Raw genomic sequence first — 23,692 nt, forward strand, 5'->3', positions numbered from 1 at the left:
CTCTGAGCTGGCAGAGCCCTCGTTTCCTCTTGGGGGAGTCCCAGGACCAGACCGCTACACAGGACAGGAGGTGACCTGTTCAAGGTCCCAAGGTGATGGAAGGGAAGGCGTGAGGGCCAGAACCCTGCCTGTTGGCTGCTTCCTCCTGCAAAATGCTAACTGACAAAGGTCCTGGGCTCCTGGCAGAGAAGACCCCTGGGGTCGAGTACGATCAGAATCCTTCTTGTGTTGTAGAGGGGAGAGACTGTGGTTCAGAGCTTTCTCCATTTGTGTCTTCTATTTAATCATTCTAGTCTTATTCTTGTGCCTCAAGGTAGATCTAATTATAATTAAACAATGAAGCAAATGGAAATGCTGTACTAGGGGCCAGCCACCAGGAGGCAGTTTATATACATTATTTCTAATCCGGATAGTAGCGGTGCAGTCCTGGTGGTGGTTATCCCCATTTAACAGAGGATAAAACTGAGACGGCTTCAGGTCAGCAGCCCTAATTGGCATGACCTACAACTGTCAGAGCTGGGCACAAAGTAGGATGCATTGGGCCCCATGCCTGAGCCTTCCTGCTGTAGCTTGCTGCTTCTGAAAACCCTGACCTGCAGCTAGCGAGTATGGTTTCCAAGTGACTCCTCAACATCAACAGCCATAAAATGAGAGGAAGGGAAAGTGTTTATGAGAGACAAAAATATTCTAATTGTTCAAAGAAATGATATTAAAGCTCGTATATTTATATTCATTATTGCCGTTTGAAAATTGCTAAGAGAAATGTTTTTTTCCCAAAAAATAATAATTGCTTTCATATTTAGCTAGGGATGCAAAATATGGTGGCGTGGTTGCAAGCTGGCATTCCGATTCCAGCTCGAGACAGTAGCAGCGACTTTGTGGACTCCAGCAGGTAACTGATCTCTCTGTCTCATTCTCCTCATCTGCAGCGTGAAGAGGACCACAGATCCCATCTCAGAGGCTGTTAGAGGAATTAATGAAACAACAATTGCAGTATTACTTGCATGGTTAGGAAATATTAGAAAAGGTTACCTATTTTTACTATGTGATTTTGTATGCTGGAGAGTTTCTGCTTCAAATATCTAAAACATTAGGTATCTGAGAATTTTGAAATCATTTAAATAAAATGCTTCAATTAATTAGCTTCTCTGAAATTTAGAAAATATTAAGAGCTTGAATTAAAACATTTATTATCGATATGGTTGCAATTTGATAACCCATGTGTTTAATCTAAAACCAGCCAATGCTTTCTGTTTATCTGAAAATATTCTAAAATTTTAGAACTGACATTTCCTTATAAACTTTTAATTTTTAACTTGCTGACTCTTTGGTAATACTGTAGCTTAAAACACAAACACCTTGTATAGCAGTACAAAAATATTTTCATTCTTTATATCCTTTTTCTATAAGCTTTTTAATATTTTTATTATATTTGTTTTATTTTTTTTTTTTACTTTTTAAGATTTTTGTTTAAAAAGAAGACACAAACACACACATTAACCTAGGCCCATGCAGGGCCAGGATCATCAAGACATCCCTGGGCAATGGGAAGTTTTCCGTTCCATTATTCTTATAAGACCACCATCGTGCACTTGGTCTGTTGTCAACTGGGACGTCATTATGTGGCACGTGACAGTATGACTGTACAATACACTAAGGAACATGTGGCACTGGGGGTGTTGTTCACTCTACTGGGGGTTTGGGGAGCCTTCAAGATGTCACGGTGAATAGGCTGCATCTTGAAAGACGGGTAGCCCTTGCCAGGGGACACTGGCTTCTACTTCTCTGTCCTCTGTCTGGGCAAGAGCAGTGCAGCATCAGGAAGAAAGTGGACAAGCAGTTCTGGGAGGAAGACCAGATAGGTGCTGTGGTCATTCTTCTAAACCTGTGGTTCTCAGAAGAATGGGGTAGAACCAACATGAGGGTGATCCACCCAACTAAGGGTTCTGTTCCTTTGTTAGTCTATGACAAGTGAGAATGAAAGGGCTTTCTTTGCTCACTCGCTAGGTCCCAGAAAAACACTGAGATAGCAGAAGAGAGGACAGGTGGGGGTGGCAACGGGCAGAGGCAGGAAGTCAGGAGGAAAGGACTCTACGCACGTGTTTTGCGTGGCGGGAGTCAGGCCAAGACCCCCATGGTAGACTGTCTCGAAGAGTGTCCCCGGGCAGATAGTCTGTCCCCAGGTCTGTGGCGCCGGAGCCTTCGGCATCTCGGCTCACATGGCACCGTCCTTGGCAAACGTTGGGCTGTATGAGCTTTCCATGCCCCTCCCCGGCACCCCGTTCCCACCTCCCGTCAGGGCTTGTGCTGAAGCTCCTGGGTTGCGAGGGTCCTTTGGGTGGGGAGAGGAGAGCTGCAGCCTCCCCTTGAGCCCTGGGCACGGCTCCAGACTCTCCAGTGGGGAACGTGGGCCAGCCCTGGCTCTGCAGCCCCTACCAGAATGACCCACACGGCGAGGGGGCTGGGCCAGCTGTCCTCCTGAGAAGCACTTGGCTGTACCTCGGGGTCTCCCCACGCTGGGGAGGGTCAGAGGCTCACATCCCCCAGTGTTTTAATTGGGCATGAAATCTTGTGCAAAACTCCATGAAATGTTGGTCCCGATCACAGGACCCTGAGTTGTGGCCATCTTGGCAGAGCGTTCCAGGATCACGGCCAAGATGCTGAGTACGATCTGCGTGCTCTGAAAACCCCAACCTTTAAAATCCATTCCGAAGATGTGATTTAATTAAATGTTATGTGCTTGAAACTGGTTCAAATTAGTTTATCCATTTCTGATAGCTGTTTCCCACGTGAGCACATGTATTAACAAAGCAGAATGTATGGACTGTTAGCATGCTAGGATAAAATACTTTTATGCTATTCAGGATTTAAAAAAAATAAATAAATGAAATGACTGCCCTTAAATTGGTAAACCAATTCCAGCCACCATAAAGCCTTTAAAAAAAAAAAAAGCCAGACGTCTTCTAAAACTCTTTTATGAGCACACATGGTGAAACTGCTGCAAATATTATTGTTTGTGAATAAAATGTAAATTAGTGCTTTTGTGTTCACCTGTAAGTTTTTCTTTAAAGCCAATGATTGCATTTGAAACCTGCAATTCTCAACAAAAAGAGAAAAGTTCAGTGCTGATTGCTGGATATTTGGACCTCCCAGTGCAAACATTAACTGGCTGGGGCCCTCTGGAATGCAATGAAGGGAACAATACTGGGATGAGAGCCAAACCCAGCAACACTGGCGCCTGGAACCGAGGGATTTGCCTCCTGGTAATAGGAGCTGAGCGAGGCCCTGCACTTCTGTTAGACTGGAAATGACATACTGTGATCCCAGACTTGGCCAAAGGGATTTTAAATGGAGGGAAGAGCTGGCCAGACAAAATCTCCTGCACTTTTCACAGTGTTTTCTAAAACAAGCAGAGGAAATAAGGAGAAAAGACTGAAGTCTATTACATTTGATCCAGTTAAGTCAAGAGTGGAAGCTTTTTAACTGCTGTTATTATTTTTTTGTGCTTTCTCATCATGCCCCACCACCCAGAAAGCACAGACATAACGCAGAAACTTGAAACTGCTTTCATTCAAGCAGAAGGGCACCCCAACATTGCATTATTGACAGGAGGTCTGAAAACACTGACAGCTGCAGAAATTGTACAGTTGAAGTTCAATTCCCCGGAGTGGGAACAATATACTGATGGTATTAATTCTGTTTGGAATTGTTAAAATAAGAAAAGGTTACGGGGCTGAGTGAGGGACCTGCCTTTTCTTCCTGTGAACAAAGGCGTACCTTGTGTCTTCCCTGGTGTCCTTGGAATGTCATTTCCAACCTTTTGAAACTGTATCTGATTATCCATGTGGCAATTAATCATAATTAAGCAGGCCTGAGGTTTGGAGAGGTGGGAAGAAGGTAGCTAAGAGCTGGCTTTGGCCCTGAGAAACCCCTTTCCCCGGGTTTGGCTGCAGAAGCCGTTGCTCTGGAGCCCTGAAAAAGTGCTGCAAGGCACAGGGAGGTGCGGCCGGAGTCTGCAGGGTGGGGGCAGTCACAGCTTCTCGAACCTTTCCCTTGCCTTGGCGATCACGGCTCCTCACCGAGTTCCAGCACATTGGAAGCCAGGTAACGAATTACCTTTCTAATGCCAAGTGATTTGGATCCATTCTTACAAACCAGATTTTTTCAATTTATTACAGGAAAACATTCAATCATTATATGCTGGCACTGGGTCTGGGGCACATGGAATTCTCCTCTCCCCGCTCCACCCCCAATGCGCATTTTAAAAGCTTAGCAAGCCCAGAATGCCGTCTTATTAAAATTTTTTATATATTTATAATTAAAATACGGGGCTGGCATTCAAATCGTTTTAACAGATGTAATCGGACACGCAAGGCTTTCCCGAGCCCAGGTCAGGCGAGAAACAATGGCTGCTTTAACTCCGGACTTGGGCTCGGGTTTCTGTTTGCACATGGGCCCAATTTGTACCATTTATGATTAGGTTTAAGTAAGTTGATGTGCTATTTATTTAGGAGAACTGCCATTTCAGAATATTACCATATTCCCCCAACAACCGCACTGCCGTGTGGCCGTCGCCCGTCCCGCCCCCGGTTGGATGGCGGCGGTGCAGAGTGCGTCCTCACTCCGCGCCAAGGCCGCTGCCCGCGCACCTGGCTTTCCGGGCACTTACTAGGGTGGCGGGGCTGGGGGCTTGTGTGCTGTGTTTACAGCAAGAACTACAACATCAATGCCAGGCCCTAAGACCTGGTGTGGCCCTGGCTGGCACCAAGGAGGCGTGGAAGTCACTCTGGAGCCTGTCACTCCAAGCCCACGCCGTCCACTGACCTGACGTCCGAGGAACAGGGCAGTCAGGGAGCCCCGTGCCTTCAAGGCTCCCAGGGACGCCAACTCCACTCCCGAAGGGGAAGAAGGCGTCTGCCCAGGGGGCAAGGCTTTGGCACAATTCTCCCTCTCTCCTTGATGCTATTACACTTGGAAGCTTTATGACATCAATTGGTGCAGACAAAGATGACCCATTCCTAGACCACCCTACCGATACGCAAGTGCCCTTGTAGCAAATCTCACCTCAAAGGCAAGAAGCCAAAGGCTCCGTTCCTCGGTAGCCCACACCTGCCATGTGGCCTTAACGTCCCCTTCCCCGGTGCTCCTCCGAGTGGCCTTGCTGGCCCCGGGCCCCTGGGCCTCCTGGTCCCCCACTCCGTGAACCTCCAGCTCGGGGCCTTCTCTCCAACTGCTCCCCACGGGGTGCTCTTCTGCCCTTGCCGCAGCCCCGCTTCCAAATCCGGCCTCTGTGCCCCAGAGGTTTCCTTCGCGCACCCGTCACCCCCATCTGGAAGCGACGTCCCGCCTCACCACGTGCCTCGAACCCACCCGGCCCCGACCTGGACAGGGCAGCCGACCGCGGGACGCGCTGATGACATTTGGCCGGAGCGGGCATTTCAGAAAGGACATCGCACACCTGCCTGTGGCTGGTGAGGTTCGCGCCATCGTTCCCCTTTACTGACTCTCTGCACTCTGATTTCCTCAGGAGACTTCCTCAGGCAGCACAGTGGGAGGTGGGCGCTAGAGGACAAGTGCGGCTCTGGTGTCCCCAGGCGGGAGCTCTCGCCATTTGGCACTAAGGTCACCGCCCATCCTGATTAAAGGGCTGTGGTGAGTCCGAGTCTCGCTTGGCTCTAGGTGGTGTGGTCCCCACTCCTCAGACAGGGCCGGGCCAACCCTGGCAGCCGGGCCCACGCGGGCCGTCGAGCTGCGGCCTCCTCTCCTTAGCCACGTCGGCTGTGCAGCTGACCCGTGGCGTCCCCCTTCCAGGCTCCCTTCCCATGTATGGACAAATTCCATTTTCCGGCTGATTACCCTCCATCACTTGTTGGGTTAGGCGCCTACTGCAGAAATGGCAGCGGCTGTCAGGGGACGTGGGTGCCAGGGCTCGGGCTTGCAAAAACCTGCTTTTCGCTTTGAGAAAAGCCCTGGTCCCCGGACACCTCCTTTCCCTCCGTATCTGGTCTAACACGTGATCAGCAGCTGGAAATCACATAAAGATAAATTAATAACCACAATTCAGATGCTTTCCAAGAGAAACAGTCATGGAAGGAAAGGAGAAAGCAGACGCATGACTCATCTTGCTGGCTCTCCTACTTCCCATTCTCCTAAAGATAATGACTGCAGTGTTTGCCTTCTTAAGTCTCAAAAACAGATAAGATAAACATGTTAGGGGGCAGGGGAAGATTGCAGATTCGGGGCTGTGTTTTATTGCCAAAGGCCTTTGGAAGGGCGTTCTGTTCTGGAGGTGGGTTGTGTTCAGCACCATCATGCAAGCGACTGCCCTGCCACTGCCGCGTGGCCGGGATGCCTGGCACGCAGCCCCGAAACCCGAGGTCCCTCTGCCCAGCACCCCGAGGAAAAGCAGTCAGGTGTGGCTGGAGAGCTGCGATGGATTAAAAAGGCCAGCAGTAAATGCTCCCCAGGCTCATGTGCTCCCGCCACTCGGACAACACTCTGAATTTGCATGTGATCCCAGCTTCCGCTTGGGATGAAGGTGCCATTCTAGATCTGGAAATGAAGGGTCTCTTGTTCCTCTAAATAAGACCCGGATCTCAGCAATTGCCTCTCTGTTTAGCAGCAAGTCACCCCCGAAATCCAGACCCACACTCTTGCAGAAAACTGTCAGTGAGACCCCCACCCCCGTTCATGCCTGCCTTCCCTTCCTGTTTCCCTGGGGGCCGCCCGCAGAGCTGTGTGTCTGGATGCTGTCTTAGACAATCCCCCGGATCCTCCCGGGGGCCGTGGCCGGGCTGCGGGCTTCTACCTGCCAGCCCAGCCCCGCGGCTAGAGGAGCACAGTGCTCGTAGCAGATGAAATGTGGATGCTCCCCTGGCCACCCCCATCTCTCCAGCCTTGGTCTTTCTGCCGTCACTTCCACGGGAAGCAGAGGGACCTGGCAGATGTCACCCGCTGCGAACAGCAAGGACAGCAGTCAGGAAGGCACTCAGGTGCATTCAAGTCTGCTCCTTCTGGGATTCCGTGGCGGGAAGGTGATGGGGTAGACGGGTCAGGACACTGGTTTTATGAATAGAATGGCCGGGGTGGGGGTGGGGTAGTGGTGAACTCCAGAATCTCCGCAGCGGCATGTGCAAAGAAGAGCCACTTGTGGCCAGGGCATCTCTGTAGCCTCAGTAGCCTCCACCTTAGGGGCTGGCCGCACCATCAACCCCCTTTTGGCTCTTTTTCTCAGAAATGCATCTCTGAGCTTGTAACAGATGAGAAAGGTTGGTTAGCAGAATGGCTGTGTTCTGCACAGCTCGGTGTCATTGGAACACAGCAGTCTGTCAGCCCCGGGCTGCCACCTTCTCTCCGCTCTGTTGCCCCTGACAGGAAGCTGTCCCCCAGCCTCTCTGGCCCTGGGGAGCAGAGAGCTCTGGGCACTGGACCTGCCAGAGACAGCCCCTCTCTCCCACCCACCGCCGGCGCTGTGCACCTAGAGCCACGCGGCCAGAGCTGTTGCTGCAGGGCAGTGCTGCCGTCCCATCCACTCACCAGACTCTCAGGGCCACTGCCCCTGTGCAGGGCTGGCGTGAGTCGCAGTGGAGTCTCGGAGCACCAAAGGTGATGAGCAAACTTCCTGCAACAGAAGCGGCATCGTTCATGGAACCTTGTGCCACGGTCGCCACAGCTGCCTCCTGAGAGCTGCGAGACCCAGGGTTCCCAGTCGAGGAGCCTGAGGGAGCCAGCAGGTGGCCAGGGGCCCAGGCTGCACGAACAGTCCAACTCCAAACTTGGCAAGTGTCTTCTGCATCCCGCCTGCTCTGAGGGATGGAGAAAATCATGGGCACTTTTCTGAGTTTTGTCTTTAAATTTTTCTGTTATTGGCTTGGATTTTTAGATTATCTGCATTAAATTTAAATAAAATAAATTTACCACTTTTGCTAAAAGGAAATTAATTACCTGTGGGATTGGAATGAACAGACATCATTGGATGTGGGTGGAAACAAGTTAGGTTTGCTTGGAAGGTGAATTGGATGATTTGGGGATTCCAATCCTCTTTCCTTCTCTTTTCTTCCACTGCCCTCCTTTCAATTTCAGCTTGAAGTTCTGGCTTCCATTTACTTTTTCTCCAGGAGTTTTGGGAACAGCAGAAAGAATAAAAACTGAGGGAGGAAAGGCAAAATCAAATGTGTGCGTGAGACACCCTTTCTGCCCTCCAGGATAGCTGCCCCAGCCAAACCCGAGAGGCTCCTGGGCAGGGACGAGGTGGCACAGACATTAAACACATCATCAAGATTTCGAGAAGGAGAAACATCATGAGAAGGGGAGAAAAAGGCCCCCTGAAAAGTCACGCAGTCTTGGCGGTGGCAGGAGAGCAATGCACTCTGGGCCGAATGTCCCCCTGTCCCACGCATTTACAGAGAAGGCGAATCTCTTAAGGCGTCCTTGGGTGCCTTTGGGTACCATGCTGACCCACTTTTTCCTTCTCCTGCTTTGAGTCAAGGCTTCTGATGTGTTCTGGGGCTTTTTCCATCACTGCTTCTGGGGCCTGTGTCCGGGAGGGTGGAGAGGGAGGGCCTCGCCAGGCCAGCCATGGGATCCAGCATACACAGCAGGTGCTCACAGCCTGGACATGCCTCTCTGCTCCTGTGGCTGTCCCTCTGCCAACTGCATTTGAAAAGATCAACTCCAGGAACAGCTCCTTCTGTCAGGTGTGACATTTTGGACATTTAGCTTTGGCAGACTTTGAATCAGAATATCAGAAACCCAAGGGTCAGATCTTTTCCTTTCTCCCTAAAGCCTTTCGAGTGTGGACCAACAGGAACCTTGTGTGGAGTTAAATAGACACTCGGTTTCTTGGACTTTTGAGTTCATTAAACTTTGGGCAAGTATAACTTTTCACCTCAGAGGAAAAAAAAAAAAAAAAGGAAACTTAACCGATCTGTATAAAAGGCTCAAAGAAATTCTGGAAATTCCCAGAAGTATTACAATCACCATTTTGATGTAACCCTTATTGAGAACCCAGAAACACAAGGATGACATTTTCCACATTTATTATAATGGATGGGAGAGTTTTTGGCGGGTGTGTTTTCGCAGGAAACAATTTTCGCAGAAATCCTGGATGGTTCTAAGCCTAAGTGCACATACTCTTACACATGCTGGACCCACTCCCCATCCATAAAACATCGCCTTGCGCTCAGTTTTTCCCCGTCGGGATGGGAAACTCATTGCCGTCTCCAAGCGCAGACGAAGCACAGGTGCACCTTTCATGTTCATGCTCTGCGCCCTTCCACCACTGCCCCGGCCTTGTCTTTCCAAGCAGTTTATGTTTCAAGTAAAACATGGGGTGGGGTGGCTAAGTCGTAAGGGATGAGGAGGAGTTCCAGAACTGTTCACGCCTTAGCAATAATCCTGCAATATATTAGGAAGAAAGTACAAAAACATATGCCTGGGAGGAGCACGGGCCCCTCGGCCGGCTCATTCATCAGCTTCCCAACGCCCAGCCCCGGGGATGCTCTGCTACTGGGTCTCCTCCAAGGCCTGGAGCAGCCGAGACATTTTCCCACACTGCTTCCCTTCTTTCATTTGCGGTGTAAAGTCAGCATGGAAGGGGCTCTATTTTTGGTTTTCTAGATCAGAAGGCAGGGAGAGGAAATTGACTTGAGCTGGATGGATTTGGGGTTCATTTGTGTTTAAACAATCAGTTACCACAATGGAAGGAAAGTTTCCAAATCACAGAACATGTACATTTTGCTTTGGGGGAGTTTAAACATTAGGACTTAAAACCAACCCAGAGATGGGGAGGGGAATATACCAGTGTTCCAAGGAAACCAAGATTCCCAGATTTAGTGCCTGTAGGAAGTCACTGAATACTGGAAACTATTTCTGACTACAAGTTGGGTCCGTGAAGGATAAGCCCTTTCCATCCACTTGTTTGAGATGATGTACTGAGGCACATGGTATTTGTATCAATAAAAGTAGCACTCTTTTTCCTCTTTTTTACGAAAAGGTCTTGGAATGAATCGTGCTTATGGGGAGAGTGTGGCAACAATTCCACAGAAAGATAAAATCACATTTTATGTTCATTCTCTGACTAACTGAAAATTCTTTAGAGAGTGGAAATAGAAGTGTGATGTGCACAGAACCATCTTTGGAAGTGAAAATGCTAATTTCCTCTACTGGTAACTGATGACTGACAGAACAGACATCAGATTCTCCCGGGGAAAAATGGGCCATGGACCCCACTCCTCCCTAAAAGTATCATGTGGTCTCCAGGGACTGACCTTCCTGGGGGACTTTTGCCACTCATTGCAAGCTTTGGGGATTATACTAGGTGAGCATTTACCTAAACTTAGTGTGTGGATTACTGGCTTCCTGATGTGTTTTTAAGTGTTTTATTAAAAAAATAAAACAGTGGTGTCATGGGTACCTTAGAGTGAAAAAACAAAATAAAAAATAAAACAGAACCAACCAAACAAACAAACAACAAAAAAAGGGAAAAAAAAAGTGAAGCTCTGAGGTTGGTTAGTATCAGAATGTGCTGATTAAATAACATCTGATACTATGCACCCAAAATGTATGCACACATTTAACAATCAGTTGTTATGCTCTTACCCTGTCCATTCCTAACTGTGTTATAGATGTTGACAATGAAGAACAATGAGTTAAACATTCCCTTCTGTATCCATGCTTCCCACATATTTTTAGCTTTCAAAATAAAGAAGTCTTAGACAAAGGCTAGAGCGTGCAATCATCAAATTCTTTTAAGCAGGCAACTGAGTTCTTTACTTAAATGCACCTCTCACTTGGCCGAATATAGTTGTCAAGTAGTCCTTTTGTTTAATTTTGACTGGGTTTGTCTTAAAAAGGAATCATGAATGCTGTGTTTCATGTGCTCTTACACACTTAAATATGTCCATTGTGGACACTGTTAGAAACTCTGTAGATGTGATTCTGCCTTTCTTTACCATTGAGTATGGTAAATGAGACGTACCTTGAAACTCAACTTCTTCCTGGATGCTGTTTCACCCAGGACTCAGGGATGCAAGTGAAAAAACTCAAAATATCTTAAACAGAAGAGGTAAAATATTGATTTATCATTGATTCCAAATATATCTGGATCTAGATGCTTAATATCATGAATCCATAGTCTTTAAAAAAAAAATCATTCTGCTTTCACCTGTGTTGGTTTCATGCTTAATCTGATTTCCTAAGGGTGGTAAAGTCGACTGGGCTGGGGAGTGCAGCCGCTGTCAGAGAAAGAGAACTTCAACTCCAGGGAAAGGCCTGGTGCCAGCGGACCTGAGCCACTCAGCAGGGCGGGAGGGTGTGACGCACTGACCAGCAGGTGTGGGTCACATGCCCGCCTGGAACTGGGAGGGAGGAGTCAGCTCTACTGGAGACATGTGAATTGAGTGTTGGACCGGATGGCTCTCCAAATGATCTGTGTGATGTTGCCAGAACATTGTAACCTGGAATTGTAGAAGGTTCTTCTTCGGTTATTGGCTTCAAAATATTTATGTGTAATTCTTTCCACAGAGATAAGTAAAGTAACAATGTTTTTACTCTTCAGTCTTCAAGTGAAACTTCCAATACCTATTGTATTTGTTTAGGACCTACTTAGTGATTCAAGCCATTACGCTAGACAGTGTGATTCAGGACTGTTAACCAGCAATGAAGTCATGGGCAGAAAGGCCACTCGGCAATGAATGGCAGAACCACCATAATTCATCTGAAATGGCCTATGAAGATGGTGCTTGTGCTGAGCGTTTGAGGTCATTGCTGGGGAATTGCAATAGCTATTCATTACAATACAACAAAACAGTCTCATGAACCTTAACCTTTGTTTGAGAAATGTTGTATTTCCAGGGTATGTAGGCCTTGGTTACAGACGTTTCAGACCAAGTTCCTGCAGTGCTCACTAACCAAAGGGGCCTTCAAGGATATACCCTACACCCTGAAGAATGGGGCTGAAAAAAGGCAGGAAGTGCTCTTTAAGAGAAAGTGCCATTGTATTTTAAAATCATTTGTAGATCTATAATATTCAAATTTAAAAGGCTGTTTTATTTGTGCTGATTTTAAAGACTGTCCATGACATATGCCTAGCAAAAAAATAAAATATATAACAAAACAATATACATTGCTCAATTGTACACTTTTTGTGGAAAGCAAACCGATCTCTTTCTTGTGTTCTCTTTCTACCATGGTAATGCTGAAAAGCAAAACAAAAAAAAATGAACTCTCCATCTGATTATATAGATGCTTCTTTAAATGTTAAAATATGTAAAAATATGTAAGTATTAGAATGAATTGTGAAATAATCATAAAACAAGGATGCCCAATATTTTTAAATTAAAGTAAGATTTACAAACTGTCAAATGTATGTCAGTGTAAAATTTGATAAGTTTGGATAAATGTGCATACCTGTGTAAACGAAACCCCCAAATTCTGGATATAAAATTTTCCTGTCACCTTAGAAGTTTCCCTCATCCCTCCTTACAGTTAACTCTCACTTGCGGTAGACAACTGCTGTTTAACTTTTATCACCACTGGGGATTTTTATCTGAACTTTATACAGCACAGTCAATCAGAAGGTGTGTGTTTGTGCTTAGGTTCAATCCTTTAATATGATGGTCCTGAGATTCACGCATGTTGCTATATCATTTATATGTATAAATTTAATGCTGAGTAGTATTCTTTCCTAAGACTATTTCACCGTGGGTTTGTTATTTCCCAGTTGATGGACATTTTGGTTGTTTGTAGTTTGGGGGTATTGTGAAAAAAGCTGCTATAAACATCCATGTGCAAGTCTTTTTGTAGCCATATATTTTCATTTCTCTTTGGTAAATACGTAGGAGTTAAACTTGTAATTCATAAAGTAATGTATGTTTAACTTTATAAGATATTGCCAGTTTTCCAAAATGATTCTGTCATTTTAAAAGTTTGTATTATTTTGTGCTATCAGGAATATCTAATTCTGTCCAGTTATGCCACATGGTCACCAACATTAGTGTTGTTAGGCTTTAATTTTAGCTATTCTGTTAGGTGAAAAGTGGCGTATAATGGTGGATTTCATTCTCATTACCCTGACTTAGGACTTGCAACGTCTTTTTATGTGCATCTTTTTTTTTATGTGCATCTTTTTATGCACAATATTTTTAAATTAAAGTAAGATTTACAAACTGTCAAATGTATGTCAGTGTAAAATTTGATAAAAATCTTTTTATGTGCTTTCTGTCCATTTATAGATCTTCTCTTGTGAAGGATCTTGCACCTATTTTTAAAAATGGGTTATGTGTCTTTTTATTAGTAAAGTTTAGAAGTTCTTTATATATTCTGGGTGCAAGGCCTTTGAAATCTACATATATATTTATATGCAAATATATATTGCAAACACTCTTTCCCAGTCTGTAACTTGCCTTTTCATTTACTTAAAAGAGTCCCTTGATGAACAAGGTTAATTTTGATGATGTCCAATAGATTCATTTTTTATTTTTTTGCTTAGTGCTTTTTGCATTATCTCTAAATCTTTTCCTGACTCAAGATTGCAAAAACATCTTTTTATATTTTCTTCCAAAGATTTTATAACTTTAGATTTTTATGTGTAGGCCTATGATCCATCTCAAATTGTTATTCTTTTTTCTTTTCCTATAGGAAGAAGGAATTACAGTTCATTTATTCCTATTACGCTTATCTAATTGTTCCAACACTGTTAGATGAAAAGATGATACTTTCCTATTGATACATTGGCCTTTACCAAAAGTCATTTCACAATAATACATATGTGCGTCTATCTCTTAACTTCTTACTCTGCTGCACTGATCTATTTGCATAGCCATGTGTCAAAATCACACTGTCTTGGTAACTGTAGCATTTGGTGAGTCTTAATATCAAGTGGTGAAAAATCTACAACTCTGTCTTTAAGATTGTTTTGGCTATCATAGATTCCTCTGATTACCACATAAATATAAGAATAAGCTTGTTAATTTTTCAAAAATGTTTTCTGGGATTTTGATTGGAATTGTATTGCATATATACATCAATTTGGGGGAGAATTGACATCTTGATAATGTTGAATTTTCTAATCCATGAACTTTTAGTTTTCCATTTATTTAAGTTTTTTTAAAAAATTCTCTTGGATATTGTCTTTTCAGTTTTCAGTATAGATGTCTAGCATGTCTTTTATTAAATTTATTCTTAAATTGTTTTTTGATGCTACTGTAGATGGCGCTGTTTCTTAAAGTGGGTTTTCTCTTTGTATGTAACGAGTGTAAGTACAGTTGAATTTTTATATTGATCTTACCCTGTGATCTTGTTCAATTCACTTACTAGTTCTAGCAGTGTTTTTATAGACTCCTTATGATTTTCTATAATATGATCATGTTGTCTCCAAATAAAAATAGTTTTACTCCTTCCTTTCCAACTTTATGGCTTCTGTTTTCTTTATTGCTCTGTAGAATTGAAGTGATATGTATAGATACCATCACCTTATGCTAATCGTGGAGGGAAAAAATTAAACATTTCACCATTAACTGTGATGACAGATGTAGGTTTTTAAATAGATGCCCTTTATCAGAATGAGCAAGTTCTCTTTAATTTGATGAGAGTTTTTTTTCCCTATTCTGAGTTGGTGTTAAGTGTCAACAAAAGCTTTTTCTGCATCTATTGAAATGATCATATGTTTTTTTTGTCCTTTATTTTAGAAATTTGGAGAGAATTATATTGACTGATTTTCAAATATTAAATCAACCTTGCATTCTTGGGATATACTCACTTGCTAAGGACATATCATCCTTTTTATATGTTGCTGAATTTGAATTGTTAATGTTTTATTTAATCATTTTATGTGTACATTATTAAAAATATTAGTCCTTTATTTACATTTCTTATAATATCTATTTTGGTAGCAGAGATTTACTAACCTCAAAAAATGATTTGGAAGGGACCTCTCCTACTCTATTTTCTGAGAGGGTTTGTGTATGACTGGACTTATTTTGTCCTTAAACATCTGATACAGTGTACCATAGAACCTAGCCTTCAGGGTATACATGCATGTGTGTGTGTGTGTGAAGGCATTCCATAATAAGCTTAATTGCTTTAATCTATATAATACTATTCAGATTTTTAAAATTTCTCCTTTTTAAAGAGAGTAAGTTTTAAGTGTTCACACCATGAAAAATATGTGAGGTAATTCATATGTTAATTGGCTAGATTTAGCCATTCCTTGATGTATACATATTTCAAAACATCATGCTGTACACCATAAATACATACAATTTTTATTTGTCAGTTAAAATAATTTAAAATTTTCATTGTGTGTCAGTTTTGGTAAGTTATGTTTTTCAAGGAATTTTTCCTTCTAATTTGTAGGATATATTGGTATAAAGCTGTTGAAAGTATTTTCATATTATTTATTAATGGCTACAATATGAGTAATTAATGACTTCTCCCCTTCATTCTTGATGTAGAGAACTGTATTTCCCCTGCTCTATTTTCTCTGATTAGTTTTGCTCAGGATTGTTAAAATATGGTTTTATTAATGTTTTCAAAGAACTGAATTTATCTTTATTTTCTTTATTGCTTGTTTTTAATTTCATAGATTTCTCTGATGTTTACTTTTTATTTTCTTAATTAGCTTTTGGGTTTTACTTGCTCTTTATTTTTTATCTTCTTACAAAAGAAACTACTATCATTGACTTTATACCTCTTTTTTGGAAATATATTCGTTTAAAGCTATACATTTTCCACATATACTGTTTTTGCTGATTCCAACAAGTTTTAGTACTTCCAACACATGTAAAATAAAGGATTGGCAGTTTTTATTTTTCAGCACTTAAAGATATCATTCCTTTATCTTTGGCCTCCATTTTGTTTCTGATGTGAAGTCAGCTGTCATTAATCTCTATTTTAATGTATTGCTCTTCTATGGCACCTTTCCAATCTGTTCTCCATGTCTTTGGTTTTCAACCGTGTCTATACCATACCTAGGAATGGCTTTCTTTTCATTCACCCAGTTAGGGGATCGTTGTGCTGCTTAAATCTGTAGATGGATGCTTTTCACCAGACGGGAAAGTAGGAAAGTAGCTCAGCATCATTTCTTCATTATGGTTTTTGTCCTGACCTAGTCTGTCCTTCCTCCCTTTCTGGGCATTCTACTGTATATTTATTGCATTGTTTGTTATTCTCTCTCAGGTCACTGAGGCATGCTCATTAAAACAAAAACAAAAAAACACAAAATTTTCTTCTGTGTTTTTTTTTTTTTTTTTTTCAGTTTGTAGAAGTTCTAGAGGTCTGTCTCTCAGTTTATGGACCTTTCTTCCTTGTTTTCCAACCTGCTGAGAGGCCCATCTGAGTGACCATTTCATTTTAGATACTTTGCTTGTCTGTTTTAGAATTTACCTGTGGTCTTGTTACATAGTTTCCATTCTCTGAGGAGATACCTCCTCTCTTCCTTCTTCATGTACCTCATTGCTTTTAAATTCCCCAATATGCTTATATTTCCATGGACTGCTTTTTATCATGCTTATGAGTCACATTTTCCTGTTTTGTGTCATAATTTTCTTTTTTTTTTTTTTTTTGAGACAGAGTCTCGCTTTGTTGCCCAGGCTAGAGTGAGTGCCGTGGCGTCAGCCTAGCTCACAGCAACCTCAAACTCCTGGGCTTGAGTGATCCTTCTGCCTCAGCCTCCCGAGTAGCTGGGACTACAGGCATGTGCCACCATGCCTGGCTAATTTTTTTTTATATATATATCAGTTGGCCAATTAATTTCTTTCTATTTATAGTAGAGACGGGGTCTCGCTCTTGCTCAGGCTGGTTTTGAACTCCTGACCTTGAGCAATCCGCCCGCCTCGGCCTCCCAAGAGCTAGGATTACAGGCGTGAGCCACAGCGCCCGGCCTGTGTCATAATTTTCGATTGTACACTGAACATTGCTTATGACATGTTCCAGGGTGTATTGTTATGTTGCCTTTAATGGGTGTTGACCTTCGTTCTGGGAGGTAAATCACTGGCAAATTCTCCTGATCCTGTTGGCTTGTCTTTGGTTTTTGTTAGGATGTGTTTATTTTGGTTTTGGTCTTAAGACCAAAACTACGATAGAAGTCTTTTTTTTTTTTATTTTAGCGTATTATGGGGGTACAAGTGTTAAGGTTATATATATTGCCCATGCTCCCCTCCCCCCTCAAGTAAGAGCTTCAAGCATGTCCATCTCCCAAACGTTGCATAAAATCTAGAAAGATTTATGTATATATATATTTGTTTTTTCCTAGTGGGAAAATAGTTTTCATTTACGATTTCAATAATGACAAAAATAATTAAGAATAAACCAAACTATATAAACATCTATATGAAAAAAAAAAACATTAAAATCCTGATGAAAGACTTAAAAGGAAAAAATATGCTGTTTTTAGAATGAATAAATACTTTGGTAATGTCAATTAAATGTAATGCCCAATAAAAATTCCAAGAGGATTTTTTTAATTTATCAAATTCCAGATTTCATAAATATATTATTCTTGCATAAAACCAAGAAAAAGTCTGAATATGAAAAATATATGAAGTGAAAGAAGCCTATCCAGATAGTACAAGTGTTACAAAGCCAGAGTAAATGAAACAATTTCTTGGTAGGACACAGGAATAAGAAGGGGAAAAACAGGTACAAAAATAAACTCTAACATATACAAATTTAGTATTAATAAATGCAACATTTAAAATCAGTGAGAAAGTCACAGATTGTATTAGAAATACTAGTAAAACAAACAACTAGCCATATGACAAATTCAATTTAGACCCTCAGCTAATTCCTTATAAATTTCAAAAGTATCAAAGATTTAAAGATGCCAAATCCAACTTTAAATTACTATAACAGAATCTGGAATAATTTTATTTATGTAATTTCAGAGTGGGAAAAAATAATAAACAGGAAAAAAAATCCATATGCCATAATTTAAAAAACTTATGCAAACATCATGTTGTCATGAAAAATTGCTCAAAGTAAAATGACAAATAACAAGTTGGAGGGAAAAAATTTGGCCACTTACATGATAAATACAGATCTTCTTTTCTTGCTATATAAAGAGCTCTTGCAAGTCAATTAGAAAATGTCATGATGCAATATGAAATGGTATAAAAGACTTGAATGAAATGTCATTTACAAAGAACTACAAATGGTTTTTGAATGTAGGGAGAAAAGCTCAGTCTCACTCTATTAAAGACATTTAAAAAATTAAGATTGCAAGTTAGTAAGTATATCAAAATCTGGGAGTTTAGATAACTTGCCTAATGCAACTTAATTTGTAAAATGAGTTACTAATCCTCACCTCACAGAATTTCTTAAAGTTTTAATATATGTAGAACTGCAATGTATTTCTATTTTAATATGCTAGTCTCATTGGCAACATCATGGCAGTGATAATACTATGTGAAATATTTGAAAGTCTTTAATGTGATTGAGATTTTCCTTTTACAAACTCATAAGATACCATCCACACAGCCCTCCTCTTGGCTTTTGCATTCTACTGTGCTGTGGTTCTCTTCAGCAGACAATGTTACTCTGAGCTGAACCTACTAGAATTATGAGCTGTTATAAATCTCCTTATACGGAGTCTTATTGGATCCACTGATTAAAAGGCATTAAGTATAAAGCATTGTTGGATCATTTGAGGACAATTAATTCATTTTTACCTTGGACACGGGGGCATATTCTGTGACCCCAGGTGTCTCTTTAAGATTTGTGGCTGAACAAATAGCATATGGCATATTGCCTGTTTCTTCTGCTCCTGGCTTTCCTGGGCGATCACTCTAAGGCCACCTGTTGTCCTGGCCATCACAAGCTACACTCGGAATTCCTATTTAGAGCATTGTTTTTCAATAAGGTAAGTGAACGTTGGCCAACTTCAGTTTGCCGGTCTGTCAATGCCTGCCATGTGCTCTGCTGTGTGCTCTGAACTCTGAGACTCTTACAGATGTGGGGTGCAGAGATGAGGTTCTCAATGAGGTTCTAGCTTAGGCACAGACAAGCATGGAACACAATGAGGCTATGACATGAAGCTACAGCCAGAGCTTGGAACCAGGTCCACTTCTGAAATCTACCCTAGATAGATACTGGCATCTGTGGATGGCTCAGCACGTGCCTTGGAGAATGCTGGAGACATCAGCTCAAGCCAGGTGGCCATCTCTGGCCTTAGACCAGAAAGTGTCTTTTCCAAGGTGACAGGTGATGGATTCTGGAGTAGCTGAGCTCTGAGGAGAGGCTGTGGATGGGCTGGAGGGGGGCAGGCACCCATAGAGAGCAGGCCCGGCCTGCAGCATCTCTTGTCCTTGAGGCTGAAGAGGGGCCTTCCAGCCACTCCCACCTGTACACTGAGGGTGATGACTCTGGAGGACCGCAGGCTGCAGGTTCTGGGATTGGGGACAGGAAACCTCCACCTTAATGAGAACCCAAGTGACCCTTAGGCACATCAGAGCCAAATTTCAGAGGTCTCACACCCCAGGGCCATGAGGAACTAGTGCCCTTGGCTGGGAATCTGTGCTGCCTGGGACTTTCAGTGGTCATTCAGCCCCTCAAGTTCTTCCTTCAGGAGGGAGAAGTCACAGGACCTAGTGAGCTGAGAGCTGTCATTGTCCCTGTACATGAATAAGGAGGTCAGCCCAATAGCCTGAGTCCTTCTGGGGAGGCATCAATGCTGTGTAGCTGGAGAGACCCAGGCATTTCTGAGAGGGTCCAGGAGACCAGGTAGAGCAGCAGCAGGTGGAGAAGGATGGGAGGGGATGAGCCTGCATGTTTATTCCTTCTGTGGATGCTGGCAGGGCATGCACCATGGCAAGAACCTTCTGCTGAAGGCTGGGATCACAGTGCCCTGGCTTGCTCTCCCACCAGAGGGGACAGAGGCCACAGCCAGCTCACACTGCACACAGTTGCCCTGCTGAGTCATGAGGCAGAGCTGAGCTGCTGAGCGCCAAGGTTGAACTAGCCTCAAATGCGCTCTCATCTCTCTTGTTGTTCCCTCTGAGTAGAGCTGGGACTTTGAAGGTCTACGTCCCTCTTTGTTTAGGACTCCTTCCAGGTCATTTGGAATTCATTCCTGGAACTCACTCCAGACAGATTCCCCTATTGCAGAGAGCTGCAAATGGGGAGAACCTGCTGGAAAGCTCTCTGGCTTTCCTGTTTAAACAATTTTCTGCAAACTTTATGTTCCCTAAGTTTGCCAGGCTCCAAAGTGTCGTCCGTTTCTGATTTGAAGAGCGGTAAGTTCTACAGAGAAGGAAAAGCAGAACAAAAGGAAACACATTGCTTTGGTATTAAGCTGTGGCCTTGCTCCCAGCTCACTCCGATTATGGCAACTTGAGGGTAATCTTTTTGCAAACAGCCCTGAAGCAGCCCGGCCTCACAAAGATGTTCCGGCACAGATGCACAGATGAACCCCCGCCAGTTGTCGGGCTCTGGTGGCAGAGGTGGCACCAGCTCCCACCAGGCTGCCCTGCAGAGAGATGGCAAACTGATACCCACTCAGTCCTTCCACTACTGGCCAGGTGCTTGGTGTTCTGTCTGGCTTAGCTTTTCCCAAGATACATTCATCTTGGATGCTTCTGTCGAAGCCTGGCCAAGCTGCCTTGGCTACACTGACGTAGGCTTACCATCCACGTCACCATCACCATCCAGGGACCTTTCCTGTGTGCCTGTTGTCAGGTCTTGCCAGTTCCATGAATGGTCCTTCACTGTCTGCCACACACCAGGCTGCGTGCTAAGTGCTGGGCGAACAGCCACGCACAGCTTCCTGGCTGCAGGAGCCCCCACTGGAAGGGAGCAGAGAAACACAGCATTTCATAAACACAAACCAAGCTGTGCTGGAGGGAAGAACAAGGTGTTACAGGAACACACGAGGAACACTTAGTTCTAGCCTGGCCAGAGGAAGACAGAGCAACTGTGTCCTGGAGGGATGTGTCAGGGTGAGCCAAGTGAAAGGACACAGTGATGTCAGGACATTTTCCAGAGGTAGCTGAATTTGGGTTCAAGGTCAAGATCGCATGTTGGGAAGGAACTCCTCTATTACTGCCAGGGGTCAGAATGCCAGCTGGAACTTGGCAGAGGATTTGAGTTCTCTCCTGCAGGGGCCAATGGGGATCAAGACAGACACTTTATGCTTCTTGCAAGGGTCCTCTTGGTAGGACCATCTCAGTAGCTCCTCAGAGAACATCCTGCTGGCCTTCATTCCACCCTGCCCTAGCAGGGAACCCCAGAATCAGGGCTCAGGAAGCCAGTCTGGTTCAAAGTGGGGGATACCATGGATCCAGATCCTAATCCTCTGGATTTGGTTTGGCAACAATATGCACTTGGGGCCTTTGAATATTCATTTATCTTATTTTCTTCAATTCATTTACTCAGCAAACACCAAATACTGATTGATGATGATAATGTAACAGATAGATGGACAGACAGATTGGCATTAATTAAGCCCTTACCCATACATGTATCAGCCCAATGCCAGACGCATGAGATTTATCTCTTTTAATCCTTACAACCACTTTATAAAGTAGGTACATCATTAAGTTAATTACACAGAGGGATTGAGTGGCTTCTACTGCACAGCCAATCAGTGATGAAACTCAGATTCTGTCCCAGGCGGCTCTAACTCTAGGGTTAGAGAGGGGAACAGCCTCCTGGAGTAAATGGGCAAGAGTGTAAAGCAGCAGCTACACATGGAGGGACAGTGTGTAGCCCAGGATGGCTGATCACAGGCACAGGCAGGCTAGAGAGCAAGGAAGGCCAGAAAGGTGGTTTGGGCAGCGCAGGGAGGAACTGCAATTGTATACTAGATAGCTCATATTTTCTCAGTCAGGCAAGGGACAGCCACTGATGTTTTTGAACACAAAGATACACTCTAGGAAGGTTCATATTGGAATATAACAATGCGTGTAGTTTTATTTAAAACACTCTAATAACAGAGTTCTATGCAAACCTAAGGTGCCCGGTGTCACACTGTGCGTGCTAAGAACACATGGTCCCGGGCGCTCAGCTGTGTTCTCACTGGGAAACCCACAACCCAGAGGCGGCTCCCCCGGCATTGCTGTTACTCTGTCTTGATCAATAGCCACTGCTCTACCAGCTAACACACTCTATTCAGTGCCCAGGCTTGGCAACCCCAAGATCTTTATTGCTCGACATTGCAAAACTTATTTCTCACCTGCATGAAGTCTGATGCCCAGAGGGCGACCATCTCCCTCCTGACACTCTGATGTCAGTGTGTGCAGCTCAGACCCTCAGTCCCCAACAAATAGCTAGGTGCTGTTTTATATCTTCCAGCCTAGTTTGGACTTTTTTATTACAAGGAACATCGGAAAGAATAGCATAGTGATCACCCATATGCTCGCCACATACATTCAATAATTGTTAATATTTTCCACATTGGCTTTATCAACAGCTATTGTTCCAACTGAATATTTCGAAAGGGAGTACAGACATCACATTCGCTAAACGCATCAACATGTGACTTCCAAATTTGCCCGGGAAGAAAATTAACAATAATTCCCTGACTACATCTACTATTTAGCCCATACTTAAATTTCCCCAGTTGTCTTTGATGGTTTTCTTTTACAGACAAAATCCAATCGTGAATGGCTTCTGGTTGTTATAACTTCTTAGTGCCTTTAATCCGAGTAATCCCCTCTGGATTGTTTGTATGACATTGATTTTTTTACAAAGACCTGGCTCCTTGGCTTATGGAAAGTCCCACATTTAGGGTTTGTCTCATGGTTTCCTTTCACAGTGTTGTTTAAATCTACTCTCTGTCCCCTGCATTTCCTGTAAACAGAGGCGGGTATAAAGGCTTGATTCAACTTCAATACGTTTGGCAAAAATAGTTGAACTTCATGTGGTTGTATTTCATGGGAACACAACAGCTTTTCCCATCATTACTAATGATGTTTTAAATAATAACTGTTATATCTTTTCATGATAAAGATAAATTTTTCCTTTAGCAACTATCAAGTATTTTGTGGGGTGATACTTTAGCAAAATGTGAATATTCTTTCATCTGATAGTTATAGTACCTATTGATACTTTTGTGTTTTAATCAATTATATCTTTGGTGAATGCAAAATGACTTTTTTTAAAAATGAGTTTATATGATATTATTATAAAATGCTACATTGTCATTTTGCTTATGATCCTTGTATTTTATTTATTATCTTTGTTTTATAAGTACACTTCTAATATTCTGCCTCCCAAACATAGCCATATGAAACCTCATTTCCTGGGATTTTTTTGTGCACTTAGGCCAGTATCCTTGAAGGGAAAATTTCTAGAAATAGAGATCAAATGACACACATGGCAGATTTTGATACCTATCACCAAACTTCTCACGAGAACGGCTGCAGCTTTGCATGGCCAGGGCCCCTATCTGGGCCCACGCACTGGGTGGTGAAGGTGGAATTTCCAGACCCTAAGTGTTGGAATAGGAATGTTAGGAGAAAAAGAAAAGAACAGAAAATGCTGAGGGAACCTGACAATTCATGGAATGATGATCTTTAAAATTCTGTATTTCCTAACTGCCATTATTCTCTGGAGTTTTCTCATTGCCTGATTAGCTCTTTGTCCTTCTCAAGAAACTATAGTTCTGCCTAAAGAAATGGTAGGGTGCCTCATAAAGTTACCATTTTCTCTTTCTCTCTCTCTCTCTGTCACACACACACACACACACACACACACACAC

At 43.2% G+C, this 23,692-nt stretch overlaps 1 long non-coding RNA gene across 1 annotated transcript in view; it reads right to left on the minus strand.

Annotated features, from left to right (window-relative positions):
- Positions 1 to 704: 704 nt before the first annotated feature.
- Positions 705 to 23,692, minus strand: part of LOC142875630 (uncharacterized) — a 40,911-nt gene continuing 17,923 nt past the window's right edge. Inside the window, exon 2 of the long non-coding RNA XR_012922935.1 lies at positions 705 to 961. This is a non-coding gene — a long non-coding RNA (uncharacterized LOC142875630). The remainder of the gene's footprint in view (positions 962 to 23,692) is intronic.

The sequence above is a fragment of the Microcebus murinus genome, chromosome 14 (genome assembly GCF_040939455.1).
Source record: "Microcebus murinus isolate Inina chromosome 14, M.murinus_Inina_mat1.0, whole genome shotgun sequence".
NCBI lineage: Eukaryota > Metazoa > Chordata > Mammalia > Primates > Cheirogaleidae > Microcebus > Microcebus murinus.